This window comes from Narcine bancroftii, chromosome 3, assembly GCF_036971445.1.
Source record: "Narcine bancroftii isolate sNarBan1 chromosome 3, sNarBan1.hap1, whole genome shotgun sequence".
NCBI lineage: Eukaryota > Metazoa > Chordata > Chondrichthyes > Torpediniformes > Narcinidae > Narcine > Narcine bancroftii.
The window spans coordinates 269,434,010-269,452,481 of record NC_091471.1 but is presented as its reverse complement, the minus strand read 5'-3'; the positions used below and the strand labels follow the sequence as shown (position 1 = coordinate 269,452,481).

Genomic DNA, 18,472 nt, shown 5'->3' with positions numbered 1-18,472 from the left:
ACCTATTTAACCTTTCCCTGTAACTCAGTTCCTTAAGTCCTGGCCACATCCTGATTAATTTTAGCTGCACTCTTTCCTATAGTTAGGTGACCAAAAATGAGATATGTTTTGAGAAATGTGAAGCATAAGAAACTTATCAAATTCTGATGATCCCTATTGAAATTCATCCAAGTGCCATATGATAAATATTATGAAAGTTTGTTCTCATTAAATATCATGGTACTTCCTGGATGACGTCCCTGGGTGAAACTAAATTTACTCAAAGTTTTGTGTGTGATTTGTAAACGCTGCCCTTGTTTTAACTTGCTGTTAACTTACTGTTTGGTCTCTGGAGTTCATTTGAAACATGGAGCCTTGCAGGTATATTTTGCAACCTTAGTTCAGGGAAATACTAATTATGCTTGCTTGGAATATTTAGTTAGCCATGGGAATTGTGCAGTGGTTGTCATCTCTGACTTGGTTCAGGCATTCTTAGTTAAGCATGCTATTGTTAGGCATTTATTGAGCAGGCAGGTTTATACTCAATTCATATTTATTCATAGTGTTCTATTTGTTCAAAGGGAGAGACTTGACCTTGCCACACAGAGTCCCTGCTTTCAGGTCTGTCTTCCATTTTTAGTCTGTGCCTACAGGCCTGTTTACATCTGCACCCCAAGTGATTCCAATGCACTTCAACCAGCAGGGTTTACAGTTGCTTGGCAACAAAGACACTTAAATGGTTGTGTCAACAGCATATGACATTCCCCCTGTCGGAATGGTTTGCCTCCTCTGCATCTCAAAATTATACTGACAGTTACACACCTATGTCTGTACCACTGCCAATATGAACATTTATATTCACAGGACACTTTATTATCTTGGAGAAAGCTTTGAAGAGAAGGAGGGGTAAAATGCACCATGTCGAATGTTTGCCAATAGCACACTTAGCACCAGGGAGTTGAAGATTAATATTACTGCAATCTTGTAGGCATTTTATACCTGATTGCTCTTTGCATTTTATATAGAGATGCATTAAGTCCAATCAAGGTAGGTTAAAGGACATATTTAGTGAAAGTTAGTTCCACTGGCTGTCAGGCTCCCAAGGTTTGGAATTGGGCTGACTGTATGTGTTCCACAAAGGACCAATATTTACACTAATTTTGTTAAAATTAGAGTGTGGCATTGATCATGGTTACCAAAGAATGTTTAATGGACTTGAATTGTAGTTCTCGGCTACTTTCACAACAATATCATCTGTACCCTCAGAGAAATGTCTCCTCTGAGGGTAGCAATGCTCAGAAATAGCAATTAGTTTATTGATTATTTGTTTAAGCAATCAGTTGTTAAAAGTTCAGGAATTCCTTCCTTACACCCTCCATCTGTTACCATTTCTCCTTAAAATCCAATCTCTTTACCCAAGTTTTTGGTTTTTATTGGTTGGAATCTATTTTTGTTTGATAATTCTCCTGTGAAGCTCCAGTTATTTTGCTTGATATAAGATATTAGATAAATGAGCACAGAATTGGTCATTTTTATTGCAACTCCTTTGAAAGATGAGATTTTGGGTTGTGTTCAGCTTGTATTTGAATGGGATAGCGGAGATTTCAAACCAAATTCTGCCTTGCATGCTTCTGGTTTCTTTGAGAAACAATGTGGGGTTGGTTTGAAAGATAAACTTCCTGCAACTTCTTTCCATTTCCCAAAGGATGGGGGGGTAGTGAGAAAATTTATGCCAAGTTTTTTTTTACAGTGTGCATTGTCTGGTTGGGCATGTACTTGGTTCTGAGATAGTTTTTCATTAGTTCAATTGACAGCAACAATTTAAGGTTTTATTGTCACATAATAATACATTAAAAATATAATACTTTAACTTTTGCCTGTCGTAAGACAGACAGTCAACATTGGTCGCTGAGAAAGAGAAGCCAAAGAGAGTGCCTTCAGGGTCACTGACTGTCTTGTAGATTCACCTCCCGCAGCCTCTGTAGCCGCAGAGCCTTCAGTTCAATCCATCAGCAACCTGAGCTCCAGATCCAAAGCTCTGGCATGATCAGGAAGCCTTCTGCGCCCAAGGCTCTTCGGGAGCCCTTCTTTCCCTCAGCACCCTTTTGAATCCTGGCTCCGATACCTGGTTCCCATGAGCCAGTATCCAGCATGCCCTGCCTGTACAGGTCCCCCGATGGCAAACCACCAACAGCCTGCAGCCTGCTGAGTCCCTCTGCTGCTGTGGTCACCATCCTGTAGGGTTGTCTCCCATACTTCTCCTTCTCAATGGTGGTGTTCTCCCTTTTTCTGGTGCCCTGTGGCATTCTGCTGCTGTCTGCAACCCCTCATGGCCTGCTCCTGAATATAGGCACCTCCATCTTGTCCACAGACCCATGGTTGCAGGATTTTGCGACAGTCACAGTTGGCTCCTTCAACAAGCCTCTGGCATTAGGACTGGGCATTTGAAAGCTTCGGAGCAGTGCTGTCTCTGCTCTCTGGGGTTGGCACCAGTGGTAGTGCTACTGTTACAGCAGCTTCGGCAATACTGCCATTTGTTAATTAATTAAAAAGTATTTAATCCACAAAATCATGTACAGAAGTGACAAGCTTTAGTAATGAATATTAAAGACTTGACCCAATAATTTGAAAATGAACTGGAGTGTACATGTTACGAAAGTAATGTCGAATAAACTGTTTATATTTGCCATAATTAATTTCCGTGAAATTAATGGAAACGCCAGGAAAGATCTCATCCAAACAATGAAATTAAAAGCAGGAGTATATTGGGTAATCCCTCAAGTTAGCCCTGTGATAAAAGATGGATAAGATAGAGGCAAGAAAGTGGTTTCCACTGGTACGTGACAGCCTCAAGATTTGAAGAAGTGAATTAAGGATGGAGGTAAGGAAGAAGTGGAATTGTTTTTGCCAGAGACTATTGAACCTGTAGAATTCTCTGCCCAAGGAAACAGTTGCAGCTACCTCATTAAACTTATTTAAGACACAGTTGATAGATATTTGCTTAGTTTGGGAAGTAAGAGTGATGGGGAAAAGGCAAGTAGGTGGAGTGGAGTCTATGGTGAGATCAGCCATAATCTTTTTGAATGGTTTGATGGACCAGATGGCCTACTCCTCTAATTTTATTCACTAAGATCATGGCTGATCCCATTCTAACCTCAACTCTGTATTCATGCCTACCCTGGTAACCTTGCACTCCCTTGATTGCCAAGAATTTTGTCTCACCTTTTCTTGAAAACTTTTCCAAGTCACTGCTTATCAACCTTTGAGGATGTTCAAAGACTCTCAACCCTCTGAGAGAAATGTTTTCCTGAATGTGCAAAATCATATTTTTCAACACTGATGCCCCCCCTCCCCCACCAATTTCTAGACTCTGACAAGGTAGCGTGAGATTTTCTACTATCCACAGGGTTAAACTGGGAGATCCAGAGGTTATAGTTATTAATACACTGCTCCTCCACAGGAAGCACTCTTTTGCAACTTCGTCCTGAATAAACTTCAAAAATCTGTACTGTGGAGAGATTATTAATTCTTTAAAAACAATTCACACTGTAAAAAGACTGAAATTTTTATACCTGCTTCCATGAAATGCAAATGAAGTTTTTTAAATTCGAAGCAACCAGATTAAAGAGCCTTAAAAAAGATAATTTGTGTGGATTGTAAATTCCTCAAATAAATGATGAATATGCAAAAGATATAAAAAAAAGCTCATTATGCGCTTAAAAAATGTTGTGCCTTCCCTCCCTTATCCTATTACCTCTTGACTGTGGTCCTGTACTCCTCCCCTTCAACATTTTGTTCAGGCACCACATTTTGCACATATTTTGATGAAGGGCTGAAATGTTGGTTATTTTTGCTACTTTTTGGCCTGCTGAGTTTCTCCAGCATTGTTTTTACTTGAATCACTGTGCCTTCAGACTCCTCTCCACTTTAAAAATGTCTTGGCTTTTTCCTAGTTAAGGGCTACACACTGGAGTCCCTAATATGGCCACTGCCTCACGGCATCAGAGACCCAGGTTCAATCCTGATCTTGGGTGCTGTTCTGGAGTTTGTAACCTCATGGGTTTCCCACAGGTGCTCCAGTTCCTTCTCATTAGCCCAACGATGTGTGGATTAGTTCATTGGTTGGCCACTGTAAATTGACCCTAGTGTGTAGGTGAAGAGTTGAAATGGGAAACAGTCCTTGAAAATGTAGGGAGAATAAAACAAGGATAGAAATAATGACAAGAGTGTTTGATGTGGGCTGACAGACTTGCATACCTCTCAATGACTCGATAAAACTGGGCAGAAGTTTGGGATGCCCAAGTTGAGGCTAAAGTCAAGCCTTCAGGCATGTGCTGGCCTCAGAAAACCAATGACATGCTGGTGGACTCTTCATCGATGGTCCAGGCTGGGATATCTGTCCACTGAACCTGAGCCAGGGCAACTGGCAGAAGTCCAGCAAGCCCATTGGAATCAATGAAAAGGAACAGCTCTCCACAGAATGGTAAGAGGAAGCTAATGTACTTTTACATTTCATTTAATTTGGCCAATTTAGATTTACTTAATTGTTTTTAAATGTGTGCGTGGGCTTGTTGTTTCAATTATTTTCATTTATTTTCAATAATTTGAACATTCTTAATAGCATTTTTATAGATGTGTTTAAACCCCACCATAACAGCCAGAACATTTAAATTAAATTTATAAATTTAGATACACAGCACAGTAACAGGCCCTTTTGGCCCACGAGCACGTTCCGCTTGTTTACACTAAATTGACCTACATCTCTGACTCTGAGAGCAGTCAACAACCAGCTGTAGGGCTGATGACCAGTATTCCATGACCAGCTCTGCCTCCAGCCAAATTGCAGCAATCAGATACATTGCTGCAATCCATCCAACCATGTGGACAATTGCTCAGGTATGTTTTGTTCTCAAAAGAGCAAGATCAATTCAGCCCTCAGTCGTCAGCACCAATGACGGAAGTTGTTATCAACAATAGTCCCCAAAAATCTGCTCATTGTTGCCCAATTTGAATTTTGCAAAAACCTCTTGGTCCTAAAATGGACGAAGAAGCTGAAATCTGGCAGTGAGGTGAAGTGCAGTCAAATGGTGATATCCTGCATGGTGCAGCTGAATGATGTCAAACTAACATGGTGTGGCCAGAATGTTTGTGCAGACAGAGCAGTGAGCTTCATTTCTGATGTTCTTAGTACCTTTTGAGAAGGTTACTCTAGCAGAAATGTAAGGTTTTGCACATCATGAAGAAAGCATGCCAGTGCCTCTACTTCCTCAGGAGTTTGCAGAGGTTTGGTATGACTCCAGAAACCCAGGCAGATTTCTACAGAGGTGTGGTAGAAAGTGTGCTGACTGCCTTTCCTGAGGAAAGAGGTAGTGGACACAGCACAGGACATCATGGGTAAAATCCTCCCCATCATTTAAATTTTTTTTCATTTTTCACACTATGAACCATATTATTCAAAATACACACAAACATTTCTCTCTTGAATATACACAGTCATTTTCTCCCCTTTTTCCCCCCTCCCTCCTTCCCACCCCCCTCCAAACCCATTAAATGTTCAACATATACAATACAATAAACCTATTAAACAATGTCATCACACAATGAAGATAATAACAAGAAAATTGTGTCATCTACTTTTACCCACTGGGTCAGTTCATTTCGTCTTCTCATTCTATCATTTTAGGGGGTGGAGTTCCAAGGCAAGCCCTCTCTGTTATGTTCCATGTACGGTTCCCAAATTTGTTCAAATAATGTGACTTTATTTTTTAAATTATATGTTATTTTTTTCCCAATGGAATACATTTATTCATTTCCATGTACCATTGCTGTACTCTCAGGCTCTCTTCTGATTTCCAAGTTGACATTATACATTTTTTTGCTACTGCTAAGGCTATCATAATAAATCTTTTTTGCGTTTCATCCAGTTTAAGGCCTAATGCTTCACTTCTTATATTACTTAGAAGAAAGATCTCTGGATTTTTGGTATGTTGCTTTTTGTGATTTTATTTATTACCTGATTTAGATCTTCCCAAAACTTTTTCACTTTCTCACATGCCCAAATTGCATGTACTGTTGTTCCTGTTTCCTTCTTACAGCGAAAACATCTATCTGATAATGTTGGATCCCATTTATTTAATTTTTTGGACGTGATATATAGCCTGTGTAACCAATTATATTGTATCATGCATAACCTCGTAATTATTATATTTCTCATAGTTTTGGAGCATAACTTTTTCCATATTTCATTTTAAAAATCTTTATGTTTAAATCTTTTTCCCACTTTTGTTTAGCTTTATAGCTTATTTCATCATTTTCTTTCTCTTGCAGCTTGATGTACATGTTTGTTATAAATCTTTTAATTATCATTGTGTCTGTAATCACATATTCAAAGCTGCTTCCTTCTGGTAATCTCAGTCTGCTTCCCAGTTTGTCCTTTAAGTAGGTTTTCAGTTGGTGGTATGCAAATATTGTACCATGAGTTATACCATATTTGTACTTCATTTGTTCAAATGACAATAAATTATTTCCCAAAAAACAATTTTCTATTCTTTTAATTCCTTTTCTCTCCCATTCTCTAAAGGAGAGGATATCTATTGTGAAAGGGATTAGTTGATTTTGCGTCAATAATAATTTTGGTAGTTGGTAATTTGTTTTTTTCCTTTTCTACATGAATCTTCTTCCAAATGTTGAGTAGATGGTGCAGTACTGGTGAACTTCTATATTGCACCAGTTTTTCATCCCACTTATAAAGTATATCTCTTCTTTGGCTTGGCTTCGCGGACGAAGATTTATGGAGGGGGTAAATGTCCACGTCAGCTGCAGGCTCGTTTGTGGCTGACAAGTCCGATGCGGGACAGGCAGACACGGTTGCAGCGGTTGCAGGGGAAAATTGGTTGGTTGGGGTTGGGTGTTGGGTACCTTCTCCCCTATTTTATTTAGCTCTATCTTGATCCAATCTGGTTTTTCCCTTGTTTGATAAAAATCTGATAGGTATCTTAATTGTGCTGCTCTATAATAACTCTTAAAGTTTGGTAGCTGCAAACCACCTTGTTTGTACCATTCTGTTAATTTATCTAGCACGATCCTCAGTTTCCCCCCTTTCCATAAGAATTTCCTTATTATTCTCTTTAGTTCATTGAAGAATTTCTCTGTTAAGGGAATTGGTAACAATTGAAATAGATATTGTATCCTTGGGAAAATATTCATTTTAATGCAATTTACCCTTCCTATCAGTGTTGATGGTAAATCTTTCCAATGTTCTAAGTCATCTTGTAATTTCTTCATTAATGGCTGATAATTTAATTTGTATAGATGGACTGGATTATTATCTAATCTAATACCTAGGTATCGGATTGCTTGTGTTTGCCATTTAAATGGTGATTCTTTTCTAAACTCGGTGTAATCTGCATTATTCATTGGCATCGCTTCACTTTTGTTTGCGTTGATCTTGTACCCTGATATTTCTCCATAATTCCTTCAATTTCTTATGTAATTCTTTTATTGATAATTCTGGTTCTGTTAAGTATACTATGATGTCATCTGCAAATAAACTGATTTTATATTCCTTCTCTTTTATTTTTATCCCTTTTATTTTATTTTCTGTTCTTATCAGTTCTGCCAATGGTTCTATTGCTACAGTGAACAGTGAGGGAGATAGTGGAGATCCATGCCTTGTTGATCTGCTTAATTTAAATTGGTTCGATATATATCCATTTACTGTCACCTTCGCCATTGATCCCTTATATAATGCTTTAATCCAATTAATATATTTCTCTGGTAGGTTGAACCTCTGTAATACTTTGAATGAATAATTCCATTCTACCCTGTCAAAGGCTTTCTCTGTGTCTAAAGCAACAGCCACTGTTGGTGTCTTATTTCCGTGTTCTGCATGGATTAAGTTAATGAACTTACAGACATTGACCGTTGTTCGTCTTTTCTTAATAAATCCAGTTGGATCTAGTTTTACTATTTTTGGTACACAGTCGGCCAATCTGTTTGCTAATAGTTTTGCTATTATCTTATAATCTTAGTTAAGTAGAGATATTCATCTATACCATGCTGGCGTTAGTGGATCTTTCCCAGTCTTTGGTATTACTATAATTACTGCTGTTTTACATGAATCTGGCAAGTTTTGTGTTTCTTCTATCTGGTTCATTACTTCCAGGAGAGGAGGAATTAATAACTCTTTAAATGTTTTATAGAATTCTATTGGGAGTCCGTCCTCTCCAGGTGTTTTATTGTTCGGTAGCTTTTATAATATATCCTATATTTCCTCTATTTCAAATGGTTTTATCAATTTGTTTTGCTCCTCTTCTTGCAATTTCGGTAGTTCAATTTTAGCTAAAAACTCATCTATTTTGTCTTCTTTCCCTTCGTTCTCAGTTCGGTATAATTGCTCGTAGAATTCCTTGAAGTTTTCATTGGTCTCTGTTGGGTTATATGTAATTTATTTGTCCTTTTTCCTTGATGCCAATACTGTTCTTTTAGCTTGTTCTGTTTTAAGCTGCCAGGCTAGCATTTTGTGCGTTTTTTTTCTCCTAGCTCGTAATACTTCTGATTTATTTTCATTATGTTCTTCTCCACCTTATACGTTTGTAGTGCTTCATTTTTTTTGTCTGCCAATTCTCTTCCTTTTGTTGTATCTTCCCTTGTTGCTATTTCTTTTTCTGTACATGCTATTTCCCTTTCCAGCTGTTCTATTTCACAATTGTAGTCCTTTTTCACCTTAGTTACATAACTTATTATCTGCCCTCTGATGAAGGCTTTCATTGCATCCCATAATAAATTCTTGTCTTTTAAATAGCATGGAGTTTAATCTCCATCTATATGTTCTTGGTGGGATGTCCTCTAGTTCTATTGCTAAGTGAGTGATCAGATAACAATCTAGCTTTATATTCTGTTTTTCTAACTCTGTCTTGAATGTGTGCTGACAACAGGAACAGGTCTATCGTTGAGTATGTTTTATGTCTACCCGAATAATATGAGTATTCCTTCTCCTATGGGTGTTGTCTCCTCCATATATTCAAAAGTTGCATTTCCTGCATTGATTTAACCATAAATTTGGATACTTTCTTCTTATTGCTAGTGTTTTGTCCAGTTTTATCCATCTTTGAATCCAAATTAAGGTTAAAGTCCCCTCCTATCAATATATTCCCCTCAGTATCTACAATCTTAAAAAAAATCTTGCATAAACTTTTGATCCTCTTCATTAGGTGCATATATATTGACCAAATTCCAGAGTTCTGAATATATCTGACACTTTATCATTACATATCTCCCTTCTGGATCTATTATTTCCTCCTCCATTGATTAATATAGCTACACCTCTAGCTTTTGAGTTACATGATGCTGCCATTACGTGCCCTACCCAGTCTCTCTTCAATTTATTGTGTTCCACTTCAGTTAGATGCGTTTCCTGCACAAATGGTATATCTATTTTTTTTCCAGTAAATTTAATAGCCTCTTCCTTTTGATTTGGTTATGTATTCCATTAATATTTATAGTCATATAGTTCAGCATGTCCATCTCATACTCTGTTTACATCTCATTTCCACTTCCTCACCACCACCTTTTCCCCATTTTCATTTCTCAGTTTTCCTTTTTTGAACTCAATGTATTGCAACACTTTTAAAACATAAAATACTTCAACCACTCCCACATCTAAAATTCCCTTAACCCCAAGTGTCTCCCCCCCCCCCTCTCTGAGTCGCCCCTTGTCCCTTGCCGGGCAACCACAACTCCCCTTTCCATTCGAACTGTGAATCCGTTTGCAAGTGTCAACTGATTTAATCCTCCCCATCATTGAGAACATCTACAGGGAATGCTGTTGGAGGTCAGCAGCAGACATCAAGGATTCACACCACCCTGCACACGCTCTGTTCTCGCTGCTACCATCAGGAAAGAGGTGTAAGTGTCACAAGACTCACACCACCAGGTTCAGGAACATCTGCTTCTCCTCCACCATCAGACTCCTCAACAACAAGCTCAATCAGGGACTCATTTAAGGACTCTTTTTTGCATTTTATTGATTTTTTCTCTCTGTATTGCAGTTTGTTTAATTTTTTTAATCTACATGTGTACGTTGAATCAGTTTCTTTTTCACTGCCTATAAGTGGTAACTCTGTCTTGCCCACGGGGAAAAAAATCTGTTGTATGCGATGTCATATATGTACTCGGACAATAAATTTGAATCTGATCAATACAGTATATTTGATGTGAAGTGGTGAGGAAGAACATTTTTTATGCTATGAGTGGTAATTGTCTAGAATGGTGGTGGACTTGGAGAAAATCAACCATTTCGAAAACCTTTAGTGAGGCAGCACTTGGAGTATTAATTTAATTTTAATTTGGACATCTAGCATGGTAACAGGCCCATGAGGTCGTGTTGCCCAACTACACCCAATTGACCTATAACCCTGGAATGTTTAGAACAGTGGGAGGAAACCAGAGCCCCCGGGGAAAACCCATACAGACACGAGGTGAACATACAAACTCCTGTACCGATTAGTGGCATTGTAACAGTGTTGTGCTAACTGTGCCATCCTAACCACGTGCTCCATTACAGGAATGATATGAGGGCTTTGTCCAACTGAGATTAATTTTGATAGTTTTTAAAAATCTTTGGCACTTGAGACTGGAGAAAGGGGAGACCAGGACTTGATGCAAGTTAAGACTTACCAGTACTTCAGTTTAACAGTCAACAAGATCCGAGTCTGGCAGTGGCCTGAACCAATCACACAACAATACCTTCTGCACTTCACTGAAAGAAAGTTCTGTATTGATGGAGCACCTTTTACAATATCTTTGCAGGAAAGATAGTTTTATTTTATATGAAAAGTGCAGTATATTAATTCCAAAACACTTTTCAGCCCAATGAAATGTTTATTTATAGTTAGGCCATTATTTTTAATGCAGGAAATCCAGCTAGCATGTTGGAGAAAAATGTGATTTGCTATGGTGATGTCAAATATGATTTAATTTATTGGTAAGGATATTGGGGAGAGAGTAGAGCAATGGGGAAATCTTATCGATATTTATGAGGGACGTAGATGGGATAGATAGTTACAGTCCTTTTACAAGGGTAGGGGAATCTAAACTTTCAAATTTAAATGTAGACATACAGCATGGTAACAGGCTCTTTTGACCCATGAGCCTGTGTCGCCAAATTACACCCAATTTTCCTTCAACCCCCGTATTTATTTTAAGGGTGGGTGGAAACTAGACATTGGTTTAAGATGAGAGGGGAAAGACTTAAAGAAAATCTAAGGAAAATTTTTCACATTAAAAGTGGTGGGTATGGAGCTTCAAGGTAAGGGAAGTATATTTAAGAAAGAGATAAGAGGGAACTGCTTCTCTCGGAGAGTGGTGAATACGTGAAATTCTCTGCCCATCGAAGGAGAAGAGGCTTTTTCATTGGATGCATTTAAGACATAGACATTAAGGGGACAAGATGGGAACACGTGTCTGGTGGTGGGATCATGAAGTAGTTGTTTTCCCTGCAGAAGGCAGAGAGGGTCCATGGTCAGATCACCAAGCAGGGTTGATGGCCAACTCCTGCTCCTATTTCTTCTGTATGTGCAACAAGCTGTTAACAAGCAGCAGACAGGACAACCCCTAAAAGATGGCAGCCACAATAGTGGGCCTGTCCCATAGTGCTGCCCTGCAGGATCAGCCTAGATGCTTGTGTTGAAGTTTCAAGTAGAAGTTCAACTCAGCATTTTCTGGCTGAGACAGAGTGCTCTCTCAGGCCCACAGCCCCTGAATGAAAATGCTATTCATTTGCTTTTTGATTTCTTCAACCATGTCAGGGCTTACCCTCCTGACAGTGCTGGACCAAGGCTGGGATTGAGTCACTGTACAAAAATAACTCTACACTGTACTTGAGCCATTGGATACACATGAGGGTTCTTAAAAACCCTTTTAACTGCAGGGTATTGACAATTTGCTCCTTTCTCCTGCAAATGATTGATTGCAGCTCTTTTCTCAAGAACAGGTTTCCCTTGTGTGATATGAACCTTAACTACAGCAGAGAAGTAAGTGTTCACAGTAAAATTATTCTGCCACTAGATGGCAGGACCACACAGGACTTCCCCCCCTTGCTATGAAACTGGCTTCAAGACTCAAGATTCAATTTATTGGCATGGTAATAAAACAGTGTCATATTACATGAAATTTCTTTTGCCTGCTGTAAGGCAGACAGATTTGCCATTGGCAGAAATTGCCTGAAGTGCCTCTTACAGCCAAAGAGAGAGAATCAAAAGAGATTCCCTCCAGAGTCACCGTGTCTCTAGTTTCACCTCCAGCACTTCCACAGTTTCTGCAACCACGCAGAGCCCAGTCCAAGCCATCGCTGGCAGCCTGAGCTTCAGATCCGAACCTCCGACACAGTCAGGACCCCTTCATCGCCTTTGGCACCCCCTCACATCCTGGTTCCAATACCCTTCAGGCAGTTTCAAGCTGGTCTGCAGGCCAGCATGAGTCTCTTGACATCAGTCTCCAGCAGCCCACAGCCTCCATGGATTCCTTACCTCAAGTCACCAGCAGCCCGCCTCTTGCATTGGTCTTTCAGCCGCAGAGCCTCTCACTGTCCCTTGGGTTGTCTCCTCTGCTTCTCAGACGGAGGTTGGTCTCCCTGCTTTTCTGGTGCCCTGAACCAGTCCTCCACTTCCCTAGAGTCTACAACCCCCTGTGGCTGCTGCCGACCACAGATGCTGCAATCTTGGGTGCAGACCCCGTGGCCACGAGAGTTTAAATAAACTGCAGTTGGCTCCTTTAACAGGCCCTTCAAAGCCTGTGTTGAGCTGACGGCAGTAACTGGGTGGTTGTACCCCATGAAAGCGTATCTCTGCTCCTCGCTAACCATGGGTCCACACCAGCAGCAATGTGCCGTTACATTGGTTCTGGCAATGCCGCCATTCTGATATTCCTAAACCGTTGTAAAATTCTTGCATTCTTGAAACCTTACCTCTCCTCCCATCTCACACTCCCTCCTCCATGACAAGCTGCACGCAGGGATTGGTGTTCAGTTTAATTTCCTCGGGACTATTAGCCACACGGTCATACAGCATTGAAACAGGCCCTGAGGCTCAACTTGTCCAAGCTGAGAGATGCCATACCAATTTAATCCCATTTTTAACCATGAGGTTAATATTCTTCTGTCCCCTTCCTATTTATCTATCTGTCCGAATGCCTTTTAAACGCTAAAATGCACCAGTCCCTGCCACCTCCTCTGGTAGCTTCTTCCATTGACCTGCCACTTGCTGTGTTACAAAGTGGGCACTTAGATCTCCTTTAAATCTTTCCCCTCTCATCTTAAACCAATGTACCTGGCTTTTTAGGCTTCCCTACCCTGGGAGAAAAGATCGTGACTACCTGTTCTATCAAAGCCCCTCCTCATTTTGTAAACCTCAATAAGATCACCACTTAACCTCCTGCGTTCCAGTGAGAATAAGCCCTGCTGATCCAATCTCTTCTTGTAACTAAAGGTCTCCAGTTGCAGGCATCATCCTGGTAATTCTCTTCTGCACTCTTTCTAGTCTACTGCATCCTTTCTAAAGTATGGTATACAAAATGACAGCTCTTCCGGAGCTGCTGTAAAGGCAGGACTGCCGCTGGTGCTGGCCAGAGGAGAGCTGGGAGTGGAGACACAGTGACCCCTGTTGGGTCATACCACCTAGTTCAATGACCAATAGCTTGGTACAGGCTTTAAATGGCCTTTTAAAGGAGCTGACGGTGTTTTATTTTATACCCTGTGACCGCAAGATCTGGGCCCAAGATGGCAGCACCCACATTCGGCAGCAGGCTCGAGGGGCTGCAAACTCTGGCAGAGCAGCTGATTGTTACAGCAACCCCCCCACCTGCACCCCCTCCACACTGTTGAGAAGGAAAAGCACAGGAGATGATCTTAAGGGCAGTGACCATGGAGGTGGACCAGGAATGGACACCTACAAACAGCGGCCTTTTGGTAATTTACAGGAGTGGAACTTACACAGGCTTTGGGCTGCTGGGGACTGGTGCATGAGAATGAGGTATTGGAACAGGGATTCAAGAGGCTGCTCAGGACAAGGAGGGCTCCTCAAGGGCACAGGGTGCTGAAGACCTCCTCGTCAGAAGTGTGGATCCTGGCCCTGTTGCTGGTGGCTTGAATTGAATTGAGTCTTGTGCGGCTGTGGGAATGCAGGAGGTGAATGTACGGACACTCAGCGACTCTGGGGGACTCTCTTTTGCTTCTCTTTCTCTGACTGTAATGGGCGCTGGGCAACGATAATGCTAATGGTGAATCTGTGCCTGCCTTATGGCGGACCAAAGGGAAATTTGTGTAATATTACATATAACAGTAAAGAGCTTCTGACTTGATCTGATCAGATCAGAATATGTCAAATATAACCTAAACCATGTAATGTACAGCTGCAACATAATGTCAAAACTCAAACTCTAGACCCCTGCCTACAAAAGCAACAAGCTAAAATCCTTCTTCAAAAACCCATTCACCTGTGTGGTCATTTTCAGGGAGGTGTGTTATAAGGGTTCTAATAGTTCAATGGATTGAGCACTGGTCTTGTAAACCAGGGGTTGTGAGTTTGATCCTTGCTGGGCTTCATTTTTGTGTTGTCCTTTTCAGAGTTGTGACACCCCAATGTTTCATTTTACATCAATGCTTTCAAGCTCTCTGCCACATGCTGTATATGTCCTGCCAGTAATGACCCAAAACATCATACTTGAATTAAATTCCATTTGTTGCTGTTCCATCCAACCTTCCAGCTGATCTAGGCTCCAATAACTCAGTAGTTATAGCACTGGTCTTGTAAACCAAGGGTCGCAAGTTTGTCCCTCGCTGGGGCCTCATTTTATGTATGTTACATTCTAAAATATAGTATTACATGACAATAATGGAACCTTTACCTTTATCTTCAGAGAACCATCCTCAGTATCTGCCACTCCAACAAGCTTTGTGTTGTTCTCATCCCCATCTATATATATATATATATATATATATATATTTAAAAAAATGTTCCAGCACCGATCCTTATGGTACTCTAGAATAAAATATGAAAATCTGCACGTGCTATTGTTACAATGCAGACCAGCAGCAATATAAATTCACCAAGGCAATGTTATTGTTTTTCTTTCAAAACAATATATTTATTAATAACTACTAATAATATATCACATTAGTTAAATTAACTCCAATTATGTGTGTGTGTGTGTGTGTGTGTGTGTGTGTGTGTGTGTGTGTGTGTGTGTGTGAAACTATTACAGCTTAGGCACAATTCTGGAAAATCATTCAAAAGTTCAGTCTTGAGTGTTCATAGTTGAAACACAGACTTTTAAACTGATGCACAGATGTAATCATGAAGGGAGATGGGAGAGAGTGAGTAACTGGATGGCTGAAAACTCACAAATCCTTATCAAGTTTCTTGCTAAGAAATATCCTTTAGGACGAACAGTTGTCAAGGCTCCCCTTTTCCATGCGTAGAGGAAACTAAATGAGTGACTTACACTTTGCTTCCAAAAGCCAGAACAAAATGACCATTACAATGGTCACGATCCGATGCAGCTATTCTCCTGCTTCCTTTACCCAGGTGCAGGCTGATCAAAGTAGCTTTTCCTTTGGTCACAGTGAGGTTCAATAATTCTGACAGGGAGAATCAGCTGCTTTGGCCATTTCACACAGTCACTTCACCTCAGTGCTCATGAGATGGCTGATGTTCAGTGTTCCACTCATATGACTCTCTGTGTCCCTGGTTAAAGCAACAAATGTTCTTTATCTACCTCGAGAATATCAACTTTGGGTACATTCTATTCTAGATGTTGTCACCCAGTCTTTCTACAGCTATAAATGGCTGCAGCCTGTACTAGCCCTTGAAGTGATACTCGCACTAAAAGAAACGTGAGCTCATAATACTATGATGGAAGTACAAACGCGATGCTGGAGAAACTCAGCAGATCAAACAGTGTACTTTATATAGCAGAGATAACGACGTTTCAGGGATCAGCCCTTCATCAAGGCATGAACCAAATGTAGGGAGGTGCCCAAACAAAATGGTGGAGGGGGGAGGAGCACAGGCCCAAAAGCAGGAGGTAATAAGTGAATAAGGGAGGGAGGAAACACCAGCAAACAGAGGGAGGAGGGAAGGCTCTGGCTGGAGAGCAAAGGGGGTGGAGAGCAAGAGAAAAAGAGGTAGGGGAAGAGAAGGAGAAAGGGGAGTGGACTGGTGGAAACTGGAGGTCGATGTTGATGCCATCTGGTTGGTGTGCCCAGATGGAAAATTAGGTGTTGCTCCTCCACGTATGATGCTCTACTGGTTATAAACTTTTTATGAACAACCCTACCCTCTGTCTCCTATCACCAAGTCGGTTTTGGAACCACTTTGCCTAAACATTTGGTCCCTTGTGTCCAAACTTTCTGGGTCAGCCTACCATGTGGAACCTTGTCAAAAACATTTCCATTGAATTCAATAGTCTTCTGTCATGTGCACAAGACACAGCTAAAAACTTTGCATGCTATCCAGGTAACTCAACTCATATTTAAATCCAATTGAATAAAATACAATAAAATAAAAATGGTGCAGAGAATAGTGTTACAGAGAAAAAGTTCTATTAAAACAATGCAAGGACAACATCATTTCACTAATGAAAGGTCCGCACAATAATCTGTTAAGAGTGGGAAGAAGTTGCCCTTGAATCTGATGGTGCATGTTTTCAGATTTATGTATCCCCTGTTTGACAGGAGAGAGGAGAAGAGAATGATCAGGATGGGATGGGTCTATTAATATATTGACAACATTGCCTTGCTGGTTTGTCTGATCTTCTGTCAAGGCTATTATGGAAAATTGGTGAAACCAGTCTATGTCCCACCTCCCCACTAATCTCCATTCCCCCCAACCACCCCCCACCCTTATGAAATAGAAAACACATTTGTCTTTCGGGCTCATAGCTTTGATAATTTTATAGTTTTAAAATTTAAATTTAAAATGTTTAAAAATAAAAATTAGACATGCAACATGCATATGGATCCTTCTTTCATAATCATTAAGACCACCCATTATGAGTATCAATGGAGCTGAATTCCCCCCCCCCCACCAACACTTTCTAATGTAACACTTCTTGACTCTTCACTTCCATTTTCATAGATAATCCAATTGTTAAATATTCTATGAGAATTTGGGCACAATTTAGAAAATATTTTGCATTTCATAATTTTTCTTTTCCAAATCCTATCGTATCCAATCACTTTTTAACTCTATATGATGATATTTTTCAGAGATGGTATTTGAAGCTTTAAGGATCTGTTTATTGATGGATATTTTTCATTATTTGAACAGATTACTGATAAATTTAACACTCAAATCTCAATTCTTTAAATACTTGCAAGTCTGGCATTTTTGTGAATCACAATTCTAATTTTCCAAGAGAATCTGAATCAAATTTTGTTGATGAATTTTAGTTTCATGGCTTTTTGTAAAGATTTAATATCTATTATTTATGAGAAATTGTTATGTTTAAATCAGATTTTTTTAGTTAAAATCAAAAATGCTTGGGAACAGGATTTAAATTTGACCATATCAAATGTGGATTGGGACACAATTCTTAAATTGGGTAATAGTTCATTATGTGCTCGACGTTGCCTATTACAATGTCGAGTGGTACATAGAGCACATTTGTCTAAGGCTAAATTGTCTTGCTTTTATTCCGATATGACTCCCTGGTGACAGGTGTAAGAGCGGAGAAGCATCATTAATTCATACGTTCTGGACTTGTCCTAGTCTAGAAAATACTGGAGGGAAGTTTTCCAAACTCTATCAAAAAATTTCAATATAAATTTAACAATGAACCCTTTGGTGGCCCTCTGGTACAATTGGAGGGAATGATTCTTTATCTCTGGTTTAGAGTCGTGTTATCTCTTTTGCCTCTCTTTTGATGAGGCGCATGATTTTACTTAAATGGAAGAACGCTCCCCTGCCTACTCATGATCAGACTTTGCATGACATCATGTCCTATTTGAACATGGAAAAGAATTGTTATTCAATTAATAACTCAGATGCAAGATTCCAGAAGTTATGGGGTCATTTATAATTCACTATTTAATTTTACTTCAATGTAATTAAATTGTCTGACTTGTATCTTTTCCACGTTCCTTATATTAATTTTTTACCTTTGTTTTTCTTTTAGTACCAGTCATTTATAGCATCTGGCAACGTAGTGGGGTAAGGTGTTTTAGCTTTTCTCCTTTACTATTTTTTTCTTTCCTTTCCTTTTTTTTGCATTTTTTCCTAAAAAATGTATATACTATTTAGAATATGCATTATGGATATGATTAACAAGTTATGTATGTTAATGATATACAGAATATCTTATTTATTTTGTGTAACTGTCCATACGATCTTATTGTACTTTTTAGTTTGTACAAGTTTTTAACTAAAATCAATAGAAGTGTTTTAAAAAGAAAGACCTACAGAATGGTAACAGGCCCTTTTGACCCACGAGTCCGTTG

The 18,472-nt window shown here is 39.7% G+C and overlaps 1 long non-coding RNA gene across 1 annotated transcript in view; it reads left to right on the top strand.

The window, feature by feature from the left end:
* The window catches only part of LOC138758750 (uncharacterized), a 115,289-nt gene that overhangs the window by 88,750 nt on the left and 8,067 nt on the right, over positions 1-18,472 (top strand). The window contains exon 3 of the long non-coding RNA XR_011354415.1: positions 18,151-18,185. This is a non-coding gene — a long non-coding RNA (uncharacterized lncRNA). The remainder of the gene's footprint in view (positions 1-18,150; positions 18,186-18,472) is intronic.